The sequence below is a fragment of the Pinus tabuliformis genome, chromosome 6, assembly GCF_031772625.1.
Source record: "Pinus tabuliformis cultivar Carrire ecotype Pingquan chromosome 6, CPIR1, whole genome shotgun sequence".
Lineage (NCBI taxonomy): Eukaryota > Viridiplantae > Streptophyta > Pinopsida > Pinales > Pinaceae > Pinus > Pinus tabuliformis.
In genome coordinates, this window is record NC_142292.1 from 2,017,438,190 (window position 1) to 2,017,456,548 (window position 18,359).

Sequence of the window (18,359 nt, forward strand, 5' to 3'; positions counted from 1 at the left end):
GGTTAAAACCTACGCTAACCCCCCATAGTCTTTTCATCCCTTGGTTTGCCACCGCGGTGTTCTTTATTAGTACACATGTATTTACATGTTACATTTGCTAGGCTCATTGGCCCTTTAACACACAGGCTCTTTGGATTTGATTATAGAAGCACCCTAGCCTTAAAGCACATAAGTACACTTGCCTAGCAAACTAACACATTTATACACACAGGCACATGGGCCTCAAAAGAGCCTAGGTCACTAACCTAATTAACATGTATCGACTCATTAACCTAAGTATCATATGTGCATAAACATTACAAAGTAGGGGTCAAGTCAGGGTTATTGCTTTCCCCTCCCCCTTGTTTATGCATTGTCCTCAGTGCATTTAGATACAAATGAGATAAAAATTTAAAACATGTTTAAGGGAATGTAGAAACTATTATTGCATTTAGATACAAGTGCGATCAAAATTTAAAACATGTTTAGGGGAGTGTAGAAACTATTACTCCATGTTTCTTCGTGAAAAAAGTTCAGGGGAGTGTTTTCCATGAGGCACATCTGAAATTCAAACCCTCTCCATTCTCTCATCAACAATTGAAAGTCGTGGCTATAGCATATATGTAAAATAGCACTGACATGGTGTATCTAGCTTGGCCATAAAGTTTGTTGTTTTCCAAATGAGTTACCATATTTTCATTACCTCCTTCCAGATTGAGAAATTGACCGAGATTCATTTCTTTCTGCAAAACTTGTGTTGAGAAACTTTGCCACCAAAAACCCACAATGAACTTACCTACATTACTTTGTGGTTCAACATTTCCAACAAAGTTGACCAGTGACTCTTTTGCTAAATTTTGGTCTTCAACTACATGAGTTTATAGAAAATTCGATTGTTTATTCTGCCAAAATGAAGTATGACCCATAACTTTGACACCATTCCCTAGCTAGAGATTTGTTTGATGCAGTCGTTTTCTTTCATTTGTCACCTACTCAGTTAAGGAATATATATGTATACACACACACACCCACACACCCCCCCCCCCCCCCCCCCCCCACACACACACACATATATATATATATATCTATAGATATATATAGATATGTATGTGTGTGTATATATATATATATATATATATATATATATATATATATATATGTATGTATGTATGTATATGCATGTATGTATATATATATGTGTATGTATGTATGTATATGTATGTATGTATGTATCTATATATATATATATATATTTGTTGAGGTAACGAAATCACCAACTGAGTGCTTCTCATGCTAAATCTCATCTAAATTTGTTTATGAAGCAATTTTCAGATTGTATTCAAGAGTATATGAGAGTTTGTCAGAAAATGCCTACAATTCAACTTTTTTTTTTGATAATTTTCTCAAGTAAACTTATCTTGTATCATGTAAACTACGGCTTTGTTGCTGGTTGTTCCCATTAATTAAAAATTGTGATGAACTGGAATCTTCATTCTCCAACAAGGAAAATATCCAGGGTACATTGCATGGCAGTTCTCCTTGCAGTTTGACAAACAGGTTGAAGTGTTCCACATTCAACTCTATCAACATTGTAGGATTGAATTGTTGAATTATTCAGGTAGCCACTGCTTGCAAGAAGAATACCAAAGAAACTATCTTCCAAGGTCTCAACTGTGATGGCATGTTTATATGCTCAACATAAATGGGTTCCTCCATTAATGGTTTGTTGCCTTGGATACCTCACTTACTAGAGTGCCTTACTAAATTGGTCTTCCTCTCTTGCCCTAAAGCATAGATCATTGTTGTGTGTAAAATCCTTTGACATTGTTGTTGTGTATGTTGTGATGTTGGACTATCCTCAAATCTGAATTACTCTTTTGCAACCTCTGAAACACTATAACCACTCACAATATTGTGCCAATAAGAGAGAATTCCCTTTAAATTCCAATCATGGAACCATTTTCTGAGAGAAAGTGTGTGCATTGCGAACTAGGTCATTCAAGCTTGTCGGGTCTGGACATGTACTTTGATATTGCTTTCTCTACTTGTTGTAGGTTGTATCCTGGTGAATTATCCATTACCACAGACATTTTCAACGTTATTCAACATATGCTGCTATTGTCCTACAATTTCTGGTTTGACTATAAACAAAGGATTTGTTTATGTGTGGATAGGATGCGGCCAACTTTTCTAAATTCATTTGACATGTGTTTTACCATAATAAGAAGACACAAAACTACGTTAAATGTGGATATGGAAAGGGACAATCTCAAGTTTCATATGCCCATATTCAAATTTTTAGCTTCACGGGGCTTCATTTAGAAACGTTGTTACAGATTTTCTAATAGCTTGCATTGAGAAGCACCTATTAAATAGGGTTCGAATAGTGCTAGCCTTGAACTTCTTTAGGTTTGGGCCAATAACATTATTATGAGCTGTCTTTTAAGTCTGATAGAGACACATCCGTGAATTCACAAACCACCTCTTGACTGATGTTTTAAAGATGTTATAATTCATTTTCTCTTTTGAATATTAAACAAGTCTGAAATGTTTCTTATTTGCCCCTTCTTGCTACTAAAAAGTGCCCAAGATGAATCCTCTTTTGCTGTAGTAGTTGATCAAAGACTACCAAATCAAACTAATTTGAATCCTCAAAGGCAAAAAAAAGGTTTGCAAGGTGCTTCTGTCATGTATACATATCAAATCAATTCAACCCCCCCCATTGATGTAATTAATGTTTCTAGATAATTATTCCACCATTGCTTAACATATATTGGCATGGAGGAGGAGGCCTAATTATGTTTGTTTCAACATCTATCCTCTAAGCATGCCCTTGTCAGATTGTGATATGAAGTTGCAATATTATAAAGTGATGTTGGCTTGAAGAATTATGAATTCTTCTATTCAAGTTGGTCATTGTGTGGGATACGTAACTTAGAACTCTCTACAATAGCTCCCACTTCTAAGTCCAACTCATCCTCCTGAACCTCCATTGGTCGTAGCTTTCCTTTAACAAGTCTTTGCCAAGCCATTCCTAAAATATTACGAATTGATCATTTGAGAGAATTCCTAAAATCTTACATGTATGTTCCTATGCCTGTCCAAAGGGCAGAAAACACTATGGAATAAGCTTCGAGATCTTTAAAAGTTCGTCAAATAATGTCAGCTACGACAACAATTTGTCTCTAGAGTGTTGACATTTTCTGCCCCATGAAAAATAAACTTGAGCTGCAAAATTACTCGCTTTCTAATATGACAATATTTGTTGATGCATTGTAGTAAGGGTCTCCTAAATTTTAAACCATAATCGCACTGAACTAGCTACTTGTTTAGGCCTCATCTTTGAATGTAAATGGGAATTTTTAAATTGTTGCGTGACTTGGCTCTGATTCTAGCTATATTACAGAAAATTGATGGAAATGCCACCTAGTTATAACTTATAATCTAATCGTCAACTACTTCCACGGAAGTTTTCCAACTGATAGGCTAATGTTTATGAAACCATTTAATGGTGATAATAACTAAGCTGGCAATCTCATGGTGCGGCAGGGAACCTTAATTAAAGATGGAAGTAGACGAGAACAAAATCTAAATCCTTTCAGGCGAACTGATAGTGAGGAAGGATCTCGATAATTAATACATCAGGTTTAAATTGGGAAACACCCATGTAAACTTGTTGGGCTATGCCAAATTTAACCAACAAAGAATCACTTATTAAAAAAATGAGATCATGAAAAGTTAAAATATGCAATGAAGATAGAAAGTAGGGAGATTACAACTATAGAAGTTGTAGATTCCTCTATATCTTTTGCCCCTACACCTGTTTTAGATTCCTTGTCATTATCAAAACCTTCCATATTAGAATCCTTATATCCTGTGAACTGGAATTTTACAAGGTTGCAATTCTCCTTTCTTCATTTAGATAACACTCATGAAGGTAGTGTCCTCTTCAATTTTGGGGTGGCTTACATAATTTTTAGTCTAGCACACTACTCTGCTAGCCTGGTTAGAGTGATAAGTTGAAATACTTGCTGGAATTCACTTTAGACAATCTTTTTGCTTGCCTTGTAACCACCGTGTAGATTTAAAGGTGAATGTCCATGAGCTATATATCACCCCAAATATTATATCAGAAAAGCAAAATCTAGAAAGATCTTCAAAGCATAATTTATGTAATGGACTTGGAACATGATCAAATATAGTAATTCTGAAATCGGTGAGGGGTAGTTTGCAATCTCATTTATTCCTTTGAAACTACGAGTCTATCATTTTTAGTATAAATGTATAAGCCTATTTTCTTGCATAGTCTTTTACCTTTAGTTGTCATATTTTCACTTTCAAGCATTAGTTTTCCACTTTTGCCTCTCGATGTTATTGTCTACTTTTCTTCAAATTCAAATTTAAGAGTGATGATAGATATGCTATGGGAGTGAAGCCACTAATTAACGTGTCAAGACCATGAGTGTTTCTATTTCATAGATAAAGGCAGTAGTTAATGTCAGGTAACACTGAGTATGTGCATTAACAGTTACAACAAAGCGAGAGGCTTGAGATAAATGTTTGTTAACATCCCATGCACAATTTATTACAGAAATCAGTTCACAAAAGACTACATTTCACCATTGATAATGTCCCAGGGGTGCAAACAAATTCTTGCAGACTCCAAGATAACATTGCCAATCACATTGTAATCTCCATCAACCAAGAAACACTAGTAGTTACAAACACACTAAAGCAAATCAAGGTCAAAATGTGTAATTCCAAACAACATGCCAAAACCCATGGAATTATAAAGTTATCCATAGATCTATTCTAAGCACTCTTGATGTATCATTTTGTTTAGATACTTGCATAGTGCATAGCTCTATAGTGAACTCACTACTAGCATGGCCTACAATGATTGCACCCGAAGGCACTCTCTAGTCCAAAATGATAAAGATGTTGTAATGTCATGTAAACATTTTGATTATTATTGTTATTAATTTTTGTTGGGTAGTTAAGGTAAACTTGACTTTGGTTAGGTTACTAGTGTTTTTTGAGTTCCGGGTTTATATGAGAACCCATGGTATTCATGTGGAATATAGGCTATTTATAAGGGGAAATTAAACTAGCCCAGATCCATCTTAACTCCGGATGTACCAAAAGCTCTAGAGGAATCAAATCGCTCTACTATTGAGATAATCTCCTGGAGAAAGCAAAAGCCAATACACCTCCAACCAATCTACTCAAGCCCAATTTAAAAAACTCCCTCATAAACTAAATGGTGAATGCCATCTCCACAAATGCATTTGCGAACAAGAAAACTCTAGTGGAGCCAAGTCCAACCACCTCAAGCTGCTACAAAGCAGTTCTCGAATGGATCTTGTCCCTGGAAACCTTAGAAATCACCTTTCCTACTATCATCCAAGCGGCCAGGGCTCTCCACATGTACCTTGGTGGCGTCCATCCATTCAAAATTGAACCCACTACTTCTCGATCTAGAAAAACTCCAAATTCCTTACTCTCTGGATGAAAAACAGATTCATCAATTGTTGTCGAGGCGTTCCCTCTATAGACGCAGTGTTTTAGTTTAAGTATGACATTTCCATTTGGAGATATGTGCTGCATGTCATGAACTTCCTTAGCCTTAGGTGTTAGTTTTAAGGGATAACTATTAGGGTAAAAATGTTGATTACTTGTATCAAACCCTTTAATGGAGTAACTATGTGGCCAAATTTTCCCAGGTGAAAAACCTGATCTCATTCCCTTGAAACCCATGATTCCATACTTCCATACTTCCTGCCATTTCTATCCTAATATACTCACCTAGAGTAAAATAGACTTCATTATGGCAATTATCCTAATATATTCATCAGGAGTAAAATAGACTTCATTATTGCAATTCAATCCACAAAGAAATTCTCCCATTATGAACATATTTGGATATCATGGAATTCCAAGTGATCAAAGGCGGCTTCTTCTTCTTCTTCTTTTGTTTTGTTTTGTTTGTTTTGTTTTTGTTTTGTTTTTTTTTTTTTGTTTTTGTTTTTTTTTTTTTTTTTTGTTTTTGTTTTTTGTTTTGTTTTTTGTTTTTGTTTTTGTTTTTTAGTTTTTAGTTTTTTTGTTTTTGTTTTTTTTGTTTTTGTTTTTTTGTTTTGTTTTGTTTTGTTTTGTTTTTTTTGTTTTTTTTTTTCAGTGCACCATTTAAAAGTCGAGCTTATGATCTGGAATTGAGCAACTAATTGCGTTCCATGTATGTTTTTTGCTCTATTTTTTTCTTTATAAAATGCACATAAATTCCCTTGATATGCCCATATTGGTTTTTCTCCCTTGTTGGTATTTTTCAGGAATGCTAAGACCAACATCTTTGAAACATCCAATAATGTTGGAAGAATCAATTCATAATACCAATATGGCCCTTAGAGAAGGAAAAATATGGCTTTAAAGTTGGGTTGTTTATGTTGGGCACAAGTCAAGGATTTGATTGAAAATGGATTTAAAATATTATCTTAATTGAATTGTAAATTGCAATGATGTTCATGTTGTGTGGACCAATTTAGGAACTCATTCACTATTTCTTCTCAGGTGTTTATCAAACAATTTATAAACGATCTCTATATCCTCTTTCAACACATGTGTTGTGATTATTATATAAATAGAGACCACATCGCTCTCAACTATTTTATCAAATAGTTGGTAAACATTCTAAAAATTATGCTTCTATGTTCTATCTCTGTCCCATGTAGGCCCAATGTTGTAACATGGGCTCTGCTACCACTTGCAACAGCCTCTTAGCTACCGAACTTGGGTGATGCCACTAATAGTGCTACTTATACCATAATGGCACAACACATTGTTGATTTGGGGTAGCATCGGATGTGATCTAAGCCTCTTGATAATTTTATACTGTATACATATCAAATCGATTCAATCCCCCCATTGATGCAATTAATGTTTCTAGATAATTATTCCACCATTGGTTAACTTATTTTGGCATGGAGGAGGAGGCCTGATTCTGTTTGTTTCAACATTTATTCTCTGACCATGCCATTGTCAGAGTTTGATACGAAACTGTAATGTTGGCTTGAAGAATTCTGAATTCTTCTATTCAAGTTGGTCATTGTGTGAGATACGTAACTTAGAACTCTCTACAATAGCTCCCACTTCTAAGTCCAACTCATCCTCCCCAAACTCCATTGATCATAGCTTTCCTTTAACAAGTCTTTGCCAAGCCATTCATAAAATATTACCAGTTGATCACTTGAGAGAATTCCTAAAATCTTACATGTATGTTCCTACGCCTGTCCAAAGGGAAAAAACACTATGGAATAAGCTTCGAGATCTTTAAAAGTTCGTCAAATAATGTTAGCTAAGACAACAATTCGTCTCTAGAGTGTTGACAATTTCTGCCCCATGCAAAATAAACTTGAGTTGCAAAATTACTCGCTTTCTAATATGACAATACTTATTGATGCATTATACTAAAGGTCTCCTAAATTTTAAACCATAATCGCACTGAACTAGCTACTTGTTTAGGCCTTGTCTTTGAATGTAAATGGGAATTTTCACATTGTTGGGTGACTTGGCTTTGATTCTAGCTATATAATAGAAAATTGATGGCAATGCCACCTAATTATAACTTATAATCTAATCGTCAACTACTTCCAAGGGAGTTTTCCAACTGATAGGCTAATGTTTACAAAACCATTTGATGGTGATAATAACTAAGATGACAATCTCATGGTGCGGTAGGGAACCTTAATTAAAGATGGAAGTAGATGAGAACAAAATCTAAATCCTTTTAGGTGAACTAATAGTGAGGAACGATCTCGATAATTAATACATCAGGTTTAAATTGGGAAACATCGATGTAAACTTGTTGGGCTATGCCAAATTTAACCAACAAAGAATCACTTGTTTAAAAGATGAGACCATGAAAACATAAAATTTGCAATAGAGATACAAAGTAGGGAGATTACAACTATAGAAGTTGTAGATTCCTCTATATCTTTTGCCCCTACACCTGTTTTAGATTCCCCGTCATTGTCAAAACCTTCCATATTGGAATCCTTATACCCTGTGAATTGGAATTTTACAAGGTTGCAATTTCCATTTCCTCCTTTAGATAACACTCATGAAGGTAGTGTCCTCTTCTATTTTGGGGTGGCTTACATAATTTTTAGTCCAGCACACTACTCTGCCAACTTGGTTAGGGTGATAAGTTGAAACACTTACTGGAATTTGCTCTAGACAATCTTTTTGCTTGCCTTGTAATATAGTACCACTGTGTAGAGTTAAAGGTGAATGTCCATGAGCTATATATCACCTCAAATATTATATCAAAAAATCAAAATCTAGAAAGATATTCAGAGTAGACTTTATGTAATGGACTTGGAACATGATCAAATATAGTAATTGTGAAATTGGTGAGGGGTAGTTTGTAATCTCATTTATTCCTTCGAAACTACAAGTATATCTTTTTTAGTATAAATGTATAAGCCTATTTTCTTGCATAGTCTTTTACCTTTAGTTGTCATTTTTTCATTTTCAAGCATTAATTTTCCACATTTAGCTCTCGATGTTATTGTCTACTTTTCTTCAAATTCAAATTTAAGAGTGATGATAGATATGTTATGGGAGTGAAGCCACTAATTAGTGTGTCAAGACCATGAGTGTTTATGTTTCATAGATAAAGGCACGAAGTGAATGTCAGGTAACACTGAGTATGTGCATTAACAGTTACAACAATGCGGGAGGCTTGAGATAAATGTTTGTTAACATCCCATGCACAAGTTATTACAGAAATCAGTTCATAAAAGACTACATTTCGCCATTTCACTGATAATGTCCCAGGGGTGCAAATAAATTATTGCAGACTCCAAGATAACGTTGCCAATCACATTTTAATCTCCATCAACCAAGAAACACTAGTAGTTACAAACACACTAAAGCAGATCAAGGTCAAAATGTGTAATTCCAAACAATATGCCAAAACCCAATGGAATTATAAAGTTATCCACAGGATCTATTTCAAGCACTCTCAATGTATCATTTTGTTTAGATACTTGCATAGTGCATAGCTCTATAGTGAACTCACTACTAGCATGGCCTACAATGATTACACTCGGAGGCACTCTCTAGTCCAGAATGATAGAGATGTTGTAATGTCATCTAAACATTTTGATTATTATTGTTATTAATTTTTGTTGGGTAGTTAAGGTAAACTTGACTTTGGTCAAGTTACTGGTGTTTTTTGAGTTCTGGGTTTATATGAGAATCCATGGTATTCATGTGGAATATAGGCTATTTATAAGGGGAAATTAAACCAGCCTAGATCCATCTTAAATCCAGATTTACCAAAAGCTCTAGAGGAATCAAATCGCTCTACTACCGAGATAATCTCCTGGAGAAAGCAAAAGCCAATACACCTCCAACCAATCTATTCAAGCCCAGTTTAGTGAACTCCCTCACAAACTAAATGGTGAAATCCATCTCCACAAATGCATTTGTCAGCAAGAAAACTCTGGTGGAGCCAAGTCCAACCACCTCAAGCTGCTACAAAGCAGTTCTCGAATGGATCTTGTCCCTAGAAACCTTAGAAATCACCTTTCCTACTATCATCCAAGCGAGCAGGGTGCTCCACATGTATCTTGGTGGCATCCATCCATTTAGAATTGAATCCACTACTTCCTGATCTAGAAAACCTTCAGATTCCTTACTCTCTGGATGACAAACAGATTCATCAATTGTTGTCAAGGCATTCCATCTATAGACATGGTGTTTTAGTTTAAGTATCACATTTCCATTTGAAGATGTGTGTTGCATGTCATGAACTTCCTTAGTCTTAGGTGTTAGGTTTAAGGGATAACTATTAGGGTAAAATTATTGATTACTTGTATCCAACCCTTTAATGGTGTAACTATGTGGCCAAAGTTGCCAAGGTGCAAAACCTGATCCCATTCCCTTGAAAACCATGATTCCATACTTCCATACTTCCATACTTCCCGCCATTTCTATCTTAATATAATCACCCAGAGTAAACTAGACTTCATTATGGCAATTATCCTAATAGATTCATCAGGAGTAAAATAGACTTTATTATTGCAGTTCAATCCACAAAGGAAGTCTCCCCATTATGAACATATTTGGATATCATGGAAGTCCAAGTGATCAAAGGTTTTTTTTTTTCTTTTTTTTTTTTTTTTAATTCAATGCACCATTTAAAAGTCAAGCATACGATCTAGAACTGAGCAACTAATTGCATTCCATGTATGTTTCTTGCTCTACCTTTTCTTTGTAAAATGCACCTAAGTGAATAAGGTTTCCATTGATATGGCCATATTGGTTTTTTTCCCTTGTTGGTATTTTTGAGGAATGCTAAGACCAACATCTTCGAAAAATCCAATAATGTTGGAAGAATCAATTGATAATAGCAATATGGCCCCTGGAGAAGGAAAAATATGGTTTTAAAGTTGGGTTGTTTATGTTGGGTACAATTCAAGGATTTAATTGAAAATGGATTTAAAAGATTATTTTAATTGAATTGTAAATTGCAAAGACGTTCATGTTGTGTGGATCAATTTAGGAACTCTTATTCACTATTTCTTCTCACGTATTTATTAAACAATTTATAAACAATATCTATATCCTCTTTCAACACATGTGTTGTGATGATTATATAAATAGAGAGCACATCGCTCTCAACTATTTTATCAAACGGTTGGTAAACATTCTAAAAATTATGCTTCTATGTTCTATCTCTGTCTCATGTAGGCCCAATGTTGTAACATGGGCTCTACTACCACTTGCAACACCCTCCTGGCTACCCAACTTGGGTGATGCCACTCATAGTGCTACTTATACCGTAATATCACAACACACTGTTGATTTGGGGTAGCATCGGATGTGCTCTAAGCCTCTTGATAATTTTATATTGTATACATATCAAATCGATTCAATGCTCCCATTGATGCAATTAACGTTTATGGATAATTATTCCATCATTGCTTAACATATTTTGGCATGGAGGAGGAGGCCTGATTTTATTTGTTTCAACATTTATCCTCTGACCATGCCGTTGTTAGATTCTGATATGAAGTTGTAATATTATAGAGTGATGTTGGCTTGAAGAATTCTGAATTCTTCTATTCAAGTTGGTCATTGTGTGAGATACGTAACTTAGAACTCTCTAAAATAGCTCCCACTTCTAAGTCCAACTCATCCTCCTGAAACTCCATTGGTCATGGCTTTCCTTTAACAAGTCTTTGCCAAGCCTTTCCTAAAATATTACCAGTTGATCATTTGAGAGAATTCCTAAAATCTTACATGTACGTTCCTACACCTGTCCAAAGGGCAGAAAACACTATGGAATAAGCTTCGAGATCTTTAAAAGTTCGTCAAATCATGTCAGCTAAGACAACAATTCGTCTTTAGAGTGTTGACATTTTCTGCCCCATGCAAAATAAACTTGAGCTGCAAAATTACTCGCTTTCTAATATGACAATATTTGTTGATGCATTGTACTAAGGGTCTCATAAATTTTAAACCATAATCGTACTGAACTATCTACTTGTTTAGGCCTCGTCTTTGAATGTAAATGGGAATTTTCACATTGTTGCGTGACTTGGCTTTGGTTCTAGCTATATCACAAAAAATTGATGGCAATGCCACCTAGTTATAACTTATAATCTAATCGTCAACTACTTCTAGGGAAGTTTTCCAACTGATAGGCTAATGTTTACGAAACCATTTAATGGTGATAATAACTAAGCTGGCAATCTCATGGTGTCGCAGGGAACCTTAATTATAGATGGAAGTAGACGTGAACAAAATCTAAATCCTTTCATGTGAACTGATAGTGAGGAAGGATCTCGATAATTAATACATCATGTTTAAATTGGGAAACACCCATGTAAACTTGTTGGGCTATGGCAAAAATTTAACTAGCAAAGAATCACTTGTTAAAAACATGAGACCATGACAACATAAAATCTGCAATGAAGATACAAAGTAGGGAGATTACAACTATAGAAGTTGTAGATTCCTCTATATATTTAGCCCCTACCCCTGTTTTAGATTCCCCGTCGTTGTCAAAACCTTCTATATTGGAATCCTTATACTTTGTGAATTGGAATTTTACAAGGTTGCAATTTCTTTTCCTCCTTTACATAACACTCATGAAGGTAGTGTCCTCTTCGATTTTGGGGTGGCTTACATAATTTTTAGTCCAGCACACTACTCTGCCAACTTGGTTAGAGTATAAGTTGAAACACTTGCTGGAATTCGCTCTAGACAATCTTTTTGCTTGCCTTGTAATATAGTACCACCGTGTAGAGTTAAAGGTGAATGTCCATGAGCTATATATCACCTCAAATATTATATCATAAAAGCAAAATATAGAAAGGTCTTCAGAGCAGAATTTATGTAATGGACTTGGAACATGATAAAATATAGTAATTGTAAAATTGGTGAGGGGTAGTTTGTAATCTCATTTATTCCTTCGAAACTACAAGTCTATCATTTTTAGTATAAATGTATAAGCTTATTTTCTTGCATAGTCTTTTACTTTAGTTGTCATATTTTCACTTTCAAGCATTAATTTTCCACTTTTTCCTCTAGATGTTATTGTCTACTTTTCTTCAATTCAAATTTAAGAGTGATGATAGATATGCTATGGAAGTGAAGCCTCTTATTAGTGTGTCAAGACCATGAGTGTCTTTGTTTCATAGATAAAGGCAGGCAGTGAATGTTAGGTAACACTGAGTATGTGCATTAACAGTTACAACAACATGAGAGGCTTGAGATAAATGTTTGTTAACATCCCATGCACAAGTTAATTCAGAAATCAATTCACAAAAGACTACATTTCACCATTGCACTGATAATGTCCCAGAGGTGCAAAGAAATTCTTGTAGACTCCAAGATAACGTTGCCAATCACTTTGTAATCTCCATCAACCAAGAAACACTAGTAGTTGCAGACACACTAAAGCAGATCAAGGTAATAATGTGTAATTCCAAACAACATGACAAAACCCATGGAATTATAAAGTTATCCATAGGATCTATTCCGAGCACTCTCAATGTATCATTTTGTTCAGATACTTGCATAGTGCATAGCTCTATAGTGAACTCGCTACTAGCGTGGCCTACAATGATTACACCCGGAGGCACTCTCTAGTCTAGAATGATAGAGATGTTGTAATGTCATGTAAACATTTTGATTATTATTGTTATTAATTTTTGTTGGGTAGTTAAGGTAAACTTGAGTTTGGTCAAGTTACTGGTGTTTTTTGAGTTCCGGGTTTATATGAGAACCCATGGCATTCATGTTGAATATAGGCTATTTATAAGGGGAAATTAAACCAGCCCAAATCCATCTTAACTCCGCATGTACCAAAAGTTCCTGAGGAATCAAATCGCTCTACTACTGAGATAATCTCTTGGAGAAAGCAAAAGCCAATACACCTCCAACCAATCTATTCAAGCCTAATTTAGTGAACTCCCTCACAAACTAAATGGTGAAAGCCATCTCCACAAATTCATTTGTTAGCAAGAAAACTCCAGTGGAGCCAAGTCCAACCACCTCAAACTGCTATAGAGAAGTTCTCAAGTGGTTCTTGTCCCTGGAAACCTTAGAAATCACCTTTCCTACTATCATCCAAGCGACCGGGGATCTCCACATGTGTCTTGGTGGCATCCATCCATTCAGAATTTAACTCACTACTTCCCGATCTAGTAAACCTCCAGATTCCTTACTCTCTAAATGACAAACAGATTCATCAATTACTATCAAGGCATTCCCTCTACGGACACAATGTTTTAGTTTAAGTATCAAGTTTCCATTTGGAGATGTGTGCTGCATGTCATGAACTTCCTTAGTCTTAGGTGTTAGGTTTAAGGGATAACTATTAGGGTAAAATTGATGATTACTTGTATCCAACCCTTTAATGGAGTAACTATGTGGCCAAAGTTGCCCATGTGCAAAACTTGATCTCATTCCCTTGAAACCCATGATTCCATACTTCCATACTTCCTGCCATTTCTATCCTAATATAATCACCCAGAGTAAAATAGATTTCATTATGGAAATTATCAGGAGTAAAATAGACTTCATTATTGCAATTCAATCCACAAAGAAAGTCTCCCATTATGAACATATATGGATATCATGGAATTCCAAGTGATCAAAGTTTGTTTGTTTGTTTTTTTTTTTAAATTCAATGCACCATTTAAAAGTCGATCATACGATCTAGAACTGAGCAACTAATTGTATTCCATGTATGTTTTTTGCTCTATTTTTTCTTTATAAAATGTACCTAAATGAATAAGGTTTCCATTGATATGGCCATATTGGTTTTTTTCCCTTGTTGGTATTTTTCGGGAATGCTAAGACCAACATCTTCGAAAAATCTAATAATGTTGGAAGAATGAATTGATAATAGCAATATGGCCCTTGGAGAAGGAAAAACATGGTTTTAAAGTTGGCTTGTTTATGTTGGGTACAAGTCAAGGATTTAATTGAAAATGGATTGAAAAGATTATTTTAATTGAATTGTAAATTGCAATGACGTTCATGTTGTGTGGATCAATTTAGGAACTCTTATTCACTATTTCTTCTCACGTATTTATCAAACAATTTATAAACGATCTCTATATCCTCTTTCAACACGTGTGTTGTGATGATTATATAAATAGAGAGCACATTGCTCTCAACTATTTTATCAAATAGTTGGTAAACATTCTAAAAATTATGTTTCTCTGCTCTATCTCTGTCCCATGTAAGCCCAATGTTGTAACATGGGCTCTGCTACCAATTGCAACACCCTCCTGGCTACCCAACTTGGGTGATGCCACTCATAGTGCTACTTATAACGTAATAGCACAACACGCTGCTGATTTGGGGTAGCATCGGATGTGATCTAAGCCTCTTGATAATTTTATACTGTATACATATCAAATTGATTCAATCCCCCCATTGATGCAATTAATGTTTACGGATAATTATTCCACCACTGCTTAACATATTTTGGCATGGAGGAGGAGGCCTGATTCTGTTTGTTTCAACATTTATCCTCTGACCATGCCGTTGTCAGATTCTGATATGAAGCTGTAATATTATAGAGTGAGGTTGGCTTGAAGAATTCTGAATTCTTCTATTCAAGTTGGTCATTGTGTGAGATACGTAACTTAGAACTCTCTACAATAGCTCCCACTTCCAAGTCCAACTCATCCTCCCGAAACTCCATTGGTCATAGCTTTCCTTTAACAAGTCTTTGCCAAGCCATTTCTAAAATATTACCAGTGGATCATTTGAGAGAATTCCTAAAATCTTACATGTATGTTCCTACGCATGTCCAAAGGGCATAAAACACTATGGAATAAGCTTCGAGATCTTTAAAAGTTCGTAAAATAATGTCAGCTAAGACGAAAATTCATCTCTAGAGTGTTGACATTTTCTTCCCCATGCAAAATAAACTTGAGCTGCAAAATTACTCACTTTCTAATATGACAATATTTGTTGATGCATTGTACTAAGGGTCTCCTAAATTTTAAACCATAATTGTACTAAACTAGCTACTTGTTTAGGCCTCGTCTTTGAATGTAAATGGGAATTTTCACATTGTTGCATGACTTGGCTTTGATTATACCTATATCACAAAAAATTGATGGCAATACCACCTAGTTATAACTTATAATCTAATCATCAACTACTTCCTGGTAAGTTTTCCAACTGATAGGCTAATGTTTGTGAAACCATTTAATGGTGATAATAACTAAGCTGGTAATCACATGGTGCGACAGGGAACCTTAATTAAAGATGGAAGTAGACGAGAACAAAATCTAAATCCTTTTAGGCGAACTGATAGTGAGGAAGGATCTTGATAATTAATACATTAGGTTTAAATTGGGAAACACCCATGTAAACTTGTTGGGCTATGCCAAATTTAACTAGCAAAGAATCAATTGTTAAAAAAATGAGACCATGACAACATAAAATCTGCAATGAAGATACAAAGTAGGGAGATTACAACTATAGAAGTTGTAGATTCCTCTATATATTTTGCCCCTACACCCTGTTTTAGATTCCCCGTCATTGTCAAAACCTTCCATATTGGAATCCTTATACCCTGTGAACTGGAATTTTACAAGGTTGCAATTTCCCTTTCCTCCTTTAGATAATACTCATGAAGGTAGTGTCCTCTTCGATTTTGGGGTGGCTTACATAATTTTTAGTCCAACACACTACTCTGCCAACCTGGTTAGAGTGATAAGTTTAAACACCTGTTGGAATTCGCTCTAGACAATCTTTTTGCTTACCTTGTAATATAGTACCACCGTGTAGAGTTAAAGGTGAATGTCCATGAGCTATATATCACCCGAAATATGATATCAGAAAAGCAAAATCTAGAAAGGTCTTCAGAGCAGAATTTATATAATGGGCTTGGAACATGATCAAATATGGTAACTGTGAAATTGGTGAGGGGTAGTTTGTAATCTCATTTATTCCTTGGAAACTACAAGTCTATCATTTTTAGTATAAATGTATAAGCATATTTTCTTGCATAGTTTTTTACCTTTAGTTGTCATATTTTCACTTTCAAGCATTAATTTTCCACTTTTGCCTTTGGATGTTATTGTCTACTTTTCTTCAAATTCAAATTTAAGAGTGATGATAGATATGCTATGGGAGTGAAGCCACTAATTAGTGTGTCAAGACCATGAGTGTTTCTGTTTCATAGCTAAAGGCAGGTAGTGAATGTTAGTAACACTGAGTATGTGCATTAACAGTTACAACATCGCGGAAGGCTTGAGATAAATGTTTGTTAACATCCCATGCACAAGTTAATTGAGAAATCAGTTCACAAAAGACTAAATTTCGCTATTGCACTGATAATGTCCGAGGGGGTGCAAAGAAATTCTTGCAGACTCCAAGTTAACGCTGCCAATCACATTGTTATCTCCATCAACCAAGAAACACTAGTAGTTACATACACACTAAAGCAGATCAAGGTAAAAATGTGTAATTCCAAACAACATGCCAAAACCAATGGAATTATAAAGTTATCCATAGGATATATTCCGAGCACTCTCAATGTATCATTTTTTCAGATACTGTCATAGTGCATAGCTTTATAGTGAACTCACTACTAGCATGGCCTACAATGATTGCACCTGGAGGCACTCTCTAGTCCAGAATGATAGAGATGTTGTAATGTCATGTAAACATTTTGATTATTATTGTTATTAATTTTTGTTGGGTAGTTAAGGTAAACTTTTGGTCAAGTTACTGGTGTTTTTTGAGTTCTAGGTTTATATGAGAACCCGTTGTATTCATGTGGAATATAGGCTATTTATAAGGGGAAATTAAACCAAGCCAGATCCATCTTAACTCTAGATGTTCCAAAAGCTCCAGAGGAATCAAATCGCTCTACTATCGAGATAATCTCCTGGAGAAAGCAAAAGCCAATACACCTCCAACCAATCTATTCAAGCCCAGTTTAGTGAACTCCCTCACAAACTAAATGGTGAAAGCCATCTCCACAAATGCATTTGTCAGCAAGAAAACTCCAGTGGAGCCATGTCCAACCTCCTCAAGCTGATACAAAGTAGTTCTCAAATGGATCTTGTCCCTAGAAACCTTAGAAATCACCTTTCCTACTATCATCCAAGCAGTCAAGGCTCTGCACATGTATCTTGGTGGCGTCCATCCATTCAGAATTGAACCCACTACTTCCCGATCGAGAAAATATCCAGATTCCTTACTCTCTGGATGACAAACATATTCATCAATTGCTGTCGAGGCGTTCCCTCTACAGACACGGTGTTTTAGTTTAAGTATCACGTTTCCAATTGGAGATGTGCACTGCATGTCATGAACTTCCTTAGTCTTAGGTGTTAGGTTTAAGGGATAACTATTAGGGTAAAGTTGTTAATTACTTGTATCCAACCCTTTAATGGAGTAGCTATGTGGCCAAAGTTGCCCAGGTTCAAAACCTAATCTCATTCCCTTGAAACCCATGATTCCATACTTCCATACCTCCTACCATTTCTATCCTAATATACTCACCCAGAGTAAAATAGACTTCATTATGGCAATTATCCTAATATATTCATGAAAAGTAAAATAGACTTCATTATTGAAATTCAATCCACAAAGAAAGTCTCCCATTATGAACATATTTGGATATCATGGAATTCCAAGTGATCAAAGGTGTGTTGTTGTTGTTGTTGTTTTTTTTTTTTTTAAGATGCACCATTTGAAAGTCCAGCATACGATCTAGAATTGAGCAACTAATTGCGTTCCATGTATGTTTTTTGCTCTACTTTTTCTTTTTAAAATGCACCTAAATGAATAAGGTTTCCATTGGTATGGCCATATTGGTTTTTTTCCCTTGTTGG

The 18,359-nt window shown here is 35.3% G+C and overlaps 3 pseudogenes; all 3 read right to left on the reverse strand.

Annotated features, from left to right (window-relative positions):
- Positions 1-3,707: 3,707 nt before the first annotated feature.
- On the reverse strand, positions 3,708-5,736 carry LOC149267343 (protein TRIGALACTOSYLDIACYLGLYCEROL 1, chloroplastic-like; annotated as a pseudogene).
- A 2,132-nt stretch (positions 5,737-7,868) lies between these two features.
- On the reverse strand, positions 7,869-9,969 carry LOC149267344 (protein TRIGALACTOSYLDIACYLGLYCEROL 1, chloroplastic pseudogene; annotated as a pseudogene).
- A 2,838-nt stretch (positions 9,970-12,807) lies between these two features.
- LOC149267345 (protein TRIGALACTOSYLDIACYLGLYCEROL 1, chloroplastic pseudogene) lies at positions 12,808-17,829 on the reverse strand (annotated as a pseudogene).
- Between the last annotated feature and the right edge of the window lie 530 nt (positions 17,830-18,359).